Source organism: Crocuta crocuta, unplaced genomic scaffold (genome assembly GCF_008692635.1).
Source record: "Crocuta crocuta isolate KB4526 unplaced genomic scaffold, BGI_CrCroc_1.0 scaffold119, whole genome shotgun sequence".
Lineage (NCBI taxonomy): Eukaryota > Metazoa > Chordata > Mammalia > Carnivora > Hyaenidae > Crocuta > Crocuta crocuta.
The window spans coordinates 10,000,270-10,007,960 of NW_027551562.1; the positions used below are offsets into that span (position 1 = coordinate 10,000,270).

General features: G+C 56.8%; 1 protein-coding gene across 1 annotated transcript in view; it reads right to left on the reverse strand.

Annotated features, from left to right (window-relative positions):
- The window catches only part of TSNARE1 (t-SNARE domain containing 1), an 88,719-nt gene that overhangs the window by 39,607 nt on the left and 41,421 nt on the right, over window positions 1-7,691 (reverse strand). The gene's annotated exons all lie outside the window — the stretch shown is intronic.

The window sequence follows — 7,691 nt, forward strand, 5'->3', positions numbered from 1 at the left end:
CCAATGGGCGGCATCTGGGGACGCGGGGTCCGAGCCGACAGCGAACGCCGCATGGCCGCGGGAAGGAGCAGTGCTGACAGCAGAGCCATGCCCAGCGCTGCGCCCGTGAACGCAATCGGACACGGGCCTCCCACCACGCGGTTCCATGCGGGAAGAGTCCAGGTCCGCGGGAATGGAAAGCAGAGCCGTGGTTGCCGGGGGGCTGAGCCGGTGGGGGGGATGCTTGCTAACAGCTGTGCTGGAGGGACAGAACGCTCTGGATCACTCACGGCGACGGGTGCGCACACTGCAGGATCTGCTACAAACCTCAGAAACGGCCGCGCTAAGGTGGGTAACGTGGAGACTCTTTATCTCAACCTAAAAACCACATGATCACCGTGCGGACGCCACCGAGTCTCAGGGATGCGAAGGCCCACTCCGCTGGGCAAGCATGAAACTCTTGTGGCCGCTACGGAAAAGTCCGCCTCCTTCACGGGACGAGGTCCTGCCTGGCCTGGCCACGGCCCCTTGGGCAGCCCCGCACAGAAACACAAACGTGCCCACACAAAGCTTGTGCAAGACACTCACAGTGGCTTCTTTCTCAAAACCTGGACAGGGGCCACCAGCCAGCAACGGAACGCACGGGGCCCTTCACCTGACGCAGCCTCGGACAGGAAGCACGCACATGTGTGTCTACACTGCCCGCTGCTACCGGCCCCCAGGGAGGCTGGCGCCTCCGCCTGAAAGGGCCTGACCTGGACAGGACCGGTGCAGGACGACAAGGTCAGGAGCGCACTCTGACGTTAACGCAGCGGTGGATGAGGTGGGGAGCGGTGGCCTCCGGGCCTCCCCACGGGGAGGCCGGTGTGAGATTTTCTACAGGACAGACACAGGCAGAGGCCCAGCCCGGCCGCCTGCCTCACCCACTAAATGACAGGCTCCAAGAAATATCCGGCTCCAAGAATTGTTCCTATCCTCCAGGTCTGTGTGCAGATGATTCCAGAAGTCATTTACACTGGGACAAAGCCACCCATTATCCCTTCTCAGAGCCACTTTCCTCTGGACATCTCTTCAAGTCCCATCCCCTGGGTCACACTGTGGCCTGGGCCCCGGGCCAAGCCCTGCCCCCGCCAGGGCCCTGTCTACTCCTGACCCCGTAGGGCGAGCGTCTCTCCAGGCGACACAGGCTTTGAGGCTTTGAGGCATTCTGTCTCCAAACCAGGGACGACACAGCTGAGCTCCCAGAGGCGGAGAGAGTGGCCCCAGAAAGGGCAGAGGCAGGACTGGAACTGAAGCCTTTACAAAGGGGAAGGGGCTGCGGCCCACAGGGCAGGGCTGCTGGCGTCTCAGCAGGAGAGGCCAGACCTCAGATGCAGCTCTCCAGCCCCTGCTCCACCGGCCAGTCAGTGCAGAGCCCTCGGGGTCAGTGAGGGGTGGGCAAGCGGGCAAGCAAGCCCCTTACTGGCTAGAGTGTGGGGTGAGGGGGGCAGGGGTACAGGGTGTGAGGGTAAGGGTGGAGAGTGTGGGAGGCAGGGGTGCAGGGAGCAGGGGGGCTGGGCTTGGGGGGCAGGGGTGTGAGGGGCAGGGGTGCAGGGTGCCAGGGACAGGGGTATGGAGGGCAGGAGCAGGGGTGCAGGGTGTGGCAGGCAGAGGTGCGGGGGGCAGGGGTATGGAGGGCAGGGGTGCAGGGTGTGGGAGGCAGGGGTATGGAGGGCAGGGGCAGGGGTGCAGGGCGTGGGAGGCAGGAGGGCAGGGTGTAGGAGGCAGAGGTGTGGGGGGCAGGGTATGGACAGGGGCAGGGGTGCAGGGCGTGGGAGGCAGGGGTGCAGGGGGCAGGGGTATGGAGGGCAGGAGCAGGGGTGCAGGGTGTGGGAGGCAGGGGTGCAGGGGGCAGGGGGCTGGCCCAAAGCCACCCTGAGGAGCCACGTCCAGGGCTGGCGTGGACTCTGGCCAGTGGGCAGGTGCCTGGGAGGCCCTTGCACGGCAGGGTGGGCGTGCCAGCCTGGTCCACACGCAGCCACCACCATGGGGTCTGAGGCACATGTAGGAGCCACAGCCACCGCTGCTCCAGGAGCTACTGCAAATGCACAGGGCAGGGGTGGGTGGGGAAGGGTCCCAGCCCGGGAGCAAGGACAGCAAGTCCAGCACCTGGACGGCCTTCCCCCACCACGGAGGTCTGGGGGCGTGGGGGGCTCCCACCTCAGCAGAGGGGACGCCGGATGCCGGCTGAGGCTGTGGGGCAACCCGGGCTGCCTCCCTCAGACCAGTCTCTCCTTGGTCCGAGCACCCGACCACACGGTGCGGACGCCCCTGCGGGCGGGGGGCCCCGTGACTCACTTCTCACCCTGGAATGAGAGAATCGAGTGCAGTCCCCGCCTTGTTCTTACAAGGAGGCTGCTAGCCCTGGACCGCCCTCCCCCTCTCCCCGCTGGGACGCCAAGGGGTGTGGCAGCCCCCACAGGGGACACCACCGAGGGGGCGGAGCCATGCTGGGGGCAGCTGGGGGGGGCTGCATGAGGGAGACGAAGGCTCCGTGTTGCAGTGGGAGCAGCGTAACCTCTTCCTTAAGCCAGGAAGGGGCTGGAACCCCGAGAGAGGCCATGTCCGCATACAGGCGGCTGGGGCTGCGGGGGCGGGGCTCGCCCGAACCGTGTGTGCCCAGACCCCACACCGAGGCAGCCGTCGGACAGGGCAGCGGCAGGACGGTGACCGCGCAGCGCGAGCAGGGCCTCTGCACGCAGCACAGGGCAGTGACCCAGGGGTGCGAGGGGGGGGTGGACTTGCAGGGGCAGATGGAGAACGTCGTGTCCAGTGGGCATTACTGGGACGGAAGGGGGCTGCCACCAGCATAGGAAACAGAGGAGGAACAGGCAGGGAGGACAGAGAGGTCACCGTGTCAGCTGCGGGTCACAGGGCTGGCTCTCAGGTCAGAGGTATGTGCTGGCCGACGGAAGAGGGACATTAAACCCAAAACATAAGCCACTTCATCATGGATGACAACACAGGGCAGCAGATATACTTGAGCTTCTGTGTTAGGGGAGCAGGCCCCGGCTCCCCCTCCCCTGCATGAAAGCTGGGAAGGGATGCCCTGACCCCAGACAGCCTCCGGTGCACCCTGTGGTCCCCACGGCTCGTCCTCTGGCACCTCCTACAAGCGGGGNGGGGGGTGGGGGGGAGGGAGGCACCCGCCAGGTGCAGCAGCTGCCCTGGGGCAGAAGACAGGGGTGAGGCGATGAGGCACCAGGGGCTCCTGGACCCCTCGTCGGTGGACAAACACACGATGTGCTCGCACACGGAAAGATGCCCCTCAGCCGAGGAGACAGGATACGAGGGAGGCCACCCCCACCCTTCCCCACACAGGGAGAGGGGAAAGGACATCACCGTCACCAGCACCGCAGTGTCTGGCAGTGACCGCAAAGGGTCGCACCTCAGCAGCAGCGTGAAGCAGTCTGGGGGCTGCAGCGACTGCAGAAGTGCCCTGAGATCCCATACACGAGCCCCAAAAGATCGCAGTGACCCTCAAGTAAGTTTACTGCGCCTGGAACAGAGCACAGTCCTACCTTAAGGAAGACGACCGAGCCCGGGAGGAAGGACGCAGAATTCACGCTTCGAACTCGCGGGTCACACGAAGAAGCAGGAGCGTGTGACCCCAAACCAGGAGAAAGGTCAGTCAACTGGAAACCAGGCCCAGAAATGACGGACATGACGTGACGTGTGCAGAACAACATGCATAACAGTTGCAAAAGCACCGAGGGACACCGAGCAGCAGGAGAGACCGGGAGACACACAGAGCCCCTTCTCAAGGCCCCAGGGGACACCCAAGGTGACCTTGCACTGCAGGGGGTCGGCCGCAGACGCAGCGCTGCATGGCGAAGGGGGGTGTATTGGAGCTGACACGGTGATGAAGCCACAGAGACCTTAGAGTGACATCCAGGGACTCAGCACATGGAGCCACAGAAGGGGAGCAAAGAAATAGAATTTCAAGAAGAGCAAGCCAAAAGTACCCAAATTCCATGCAATTAAAAACCAAGTTCCAAAAATTTCATTAAATGCCGAGCAGAAGAAATATTAAAATTTAGGGGCTCGTGAGAGGCTCGGTCAGTTAAATGTCCAACTTCAACTCAGGTCATGATCCCACAGTTCCTGAGGTCAAGCCTCACGTCAGGCTCTGTGCTGTCAGCTCAGAGCCTCCTTCAGATCCGTCTTCCTCTCTCTGCCCCTCCCTTGCTCACTCTGTCTCTGAAAAATAAACATTTAAGAATATATACATTAAAACTAAAAAGCCCAAGGCACAGCAGTCAAAACTGCAGAGAGCCTGTGGCGAAGAGGCCACTGAAGGGGCCAGACACAGGACACTTCGCCCTCCGTCAGGGCTGCGGGGACGTCTTCCATGTGCCAGGAGAAGGGAAAAACCCTTTCTACCAAAATTCCATACACAATGGAAGTATATTTCAAAACTGGAGGCAAAATGAAGATTTATTGTAGACAAAAGAGCCGAGAGACTGTCTCAGCCAGATGTGCCACAGGAAACGCTGGACGTCTGTCAGGTCAAAAGAAAGCATAAAAGGCAATTTGGATCCACACGAGAAGCAGAGTGCAGAGCGGGGTGTAGGTCTCATTTCAAACATAGCTCAGACACCGTCGATTAGTAAAGCAAACTACTACTGAGGTGCTCCTAGCGATAACGGGGTGTGACGGGGTCGGCCGTGAGGCTCCCTGGTCACACGTGGCGTGGCGCCATGTTACGCGAAGGCAGCAGGTGTGTGGACAGCCAGCACAACACAAAAGGAGCCGGGGTCACTAATAAGCCAAGAGCAAACGTGAAATGGAATAATCATCAACACGCAATTACTCCAAAACAACGCAGCAAATACCACAAATATCGAGATGGGAGATTTAAACCTGAACATATCGGCATTTCTGCCAAAAGTACGTGGCCTCAACTTGAGGCCCCCGCAGGGCCCCCAAGCGGCCAGCGGTGGCCACGCCGTCATCACCGAGGCTCTAGTAGAGGGCACCACCGCCCCCGTTCCGGTCAAAGTGGAGACGGTCAGATGGCGCCAAGGGCAAACTGCATATACACAGACTATGAGGAAGGCACTTCCTGTGGAAAATCAGACACACCTGTGGGGGAAGGGCCTGGAAGGTGCGCTGGGTGACAGTGGCCGTCTGAAAACCCCTCCGCTAACATTAGAGAATTCAGAACAATACATGAAGGTAGGGATAAAAGGAGGTTTTACAGCGACGAAGGGGGCAAGAGATGAAGACGACAGAAGTCCTCCGTGTCCAACGCGCCTAACAGCATGGCTGGAAAACGTGCGAAGCACGGACAGGCTCAGGAGGAAAAGCAGACAAATCCACGGTCACAGTCGTCAGCACCTAGTAAGCAGGGCGGCGGACGGAAGATCGGTGAGGGTACCAAGGCCTGACCAGCACCAGCCACCACCTGAGCCTGAGTGACAATTATAGGACACTCTTACCCAACAACACATGGACACACTCCTGTCAAACACACAGGGACACACACGGGACACACCACATCTCCGAGTGTGCGGCCGGTCCTGATGCACATGTAACAGCGGAAACCATACGGAACGCTCTCCGGCCACAACAGCACTAAACCAGAAGTTAATAACAGAAAGGTATCTGGAAACAAAGTGAATTATTTGAAAATCCAGCAACACTCTTCTAGGCAACCCTTAGTTAAAGAAAAAACCACAAAGGAAACTGGAAAATATTTTTAAATGAGTAAGATGAAAATACAACATATGTAAAATCGTGTAAGTAAAGCAACACACAGAGAAAAATTTATAGCAATAAACACCCATTACTAGGGAAGAAGAAAGGTCTCAGGTCAATGATCTAACAAAAGCAAATTAACCCCAAAGCAAGGAAAAGAAAGGAAATAATAAAGATGGGCAAAAATCAATTAACTCAACATTGAATACATAGAGAAGATGAACGAAATCAAAATCTGGTTCTTTGAAACGATCAGTAAAATTGATTATCCTCACGGTAGGACTAGTCAAGCATGAAACGGAGAAAACACAAGTTAGCCATATCAGAAGTGAGAGGCAGTGTTACTACCGACCACACAGGTGTTCGAACAGGGAGGGAACGGTATGGACAACCTCATGCCAATAAACTCCACGACTCTGATGAAATGGGTAAGTTCCTCGAAAACACAAATGATCAAATTTGGCTCATGTGAGAAGCAGCAGAAACTGGGCGATTCTGTGACCTTCTGACACTGTGACATGGGACATGTGATGCTGGGACATGTGACGCTGTGATCTGTGACACTGTGACATGTGACATGTGATGCTGTGATGTGACGTGTGACACTGACGTGACACTGATGTGTGACACTGTGACGTGTGACGCTGTGACGTGTGGTGCTGTGCTGTGACATGTGACACTGACATGACACTGAGGTGTGACACTATGACATGTGACACTGACTGTGACACTGACTGTGACACTGACATGTGACACTGACATGTGATGCTGCGACATGTGACACAACATGTGATGCTGTGACATGACACTGATGTGTAACACTGACATGTGACATTGTGACGTGTGATGCTGTGATGTGTGACGCTGTGACGTGTGATGCTGTGACGTGTGACACTGCAGCACATAACGCTGTAACGTGTGACACGTGTCATGGCAACGTTAAAGAAATCATAGTTTCAAATTTTCCCACCATGAAAATGCCAGCTTGGGGGGCACCTGGGTGGCTTAGTCGGTTAAGCGTCCGACTTTCGCTTGGGTCATGATCTTGCGGTTCATGGGTTCGAGCCCTGTGAATCGGGCTCTGTGGAGCCTGTTTTGGAGTCTGTGACTCCCTCTCTCTCTGACCCTCCCCTGCTCACGCTGTCTCTCTCTCTCTCCTAGAAATAAATAAAACGTTAAAAAAAAATTTTTTTTTTAAAAAAGAAAGAAAGAAAATCCCAGCTCGGATGCTTCCTTGGTGAATTCCGCCACATATTTAAGGAAGAACAATACCAGTTCTACACACAAAACAGGAGAAGAAAATAATTCCCAACTCGATTTGAGATTTACTTTATGGGTACGCCAGGCACGGCAGTTGGGTATCACGTAAGGAGAGACCCAGATCAGTACAGACGAGTCAGCACCCAGGTGAACGGTCAGGGGCTTCCAGACAGGAGTGTCAATGTCAAGGTGACTCGACCATCTCAACCAACAGGGACGGACAACTGGACATCCACTGAGCCCAACCCCAAATTAGCAAAGCTCAGAACCAACTTGGCCTGGCCCACAGCCTCAAACGCAAACGCCAGGACTGGGCCTCTGGGTGAGGACTTTGCGGGTGGGTACAGAGAACAGAAGTCCCAAAGGGAAACGCTGATAACGTCAAAATATTAAAAACTTTCAAAGTAGACACAGCTAAAGTAAAAGGCAGCCCAGGGGCACCTGGGGGGCTCAGGACATCATCTCATGGTTTTCGAGACTGAGCCCCATGTCGGGCTGGGTGCTGACGGAGAGATTCTCCTTCTACCCCTCTCTCTTTCTCTTTCTCACAAATAAACTTAAAAAAAACTTTTTTAAAAGGCAGTCCAGAGCCCGGGGGGAAGAGGTCTGCAGTCCAGGTGTCAGACGGGCCCCTTGGACAGAGACGAGAACAGCATGTGCAGCATGGGAAGAGGAGACACCAAAGGACACTCAGGGACCTGTGCGTGGACAGA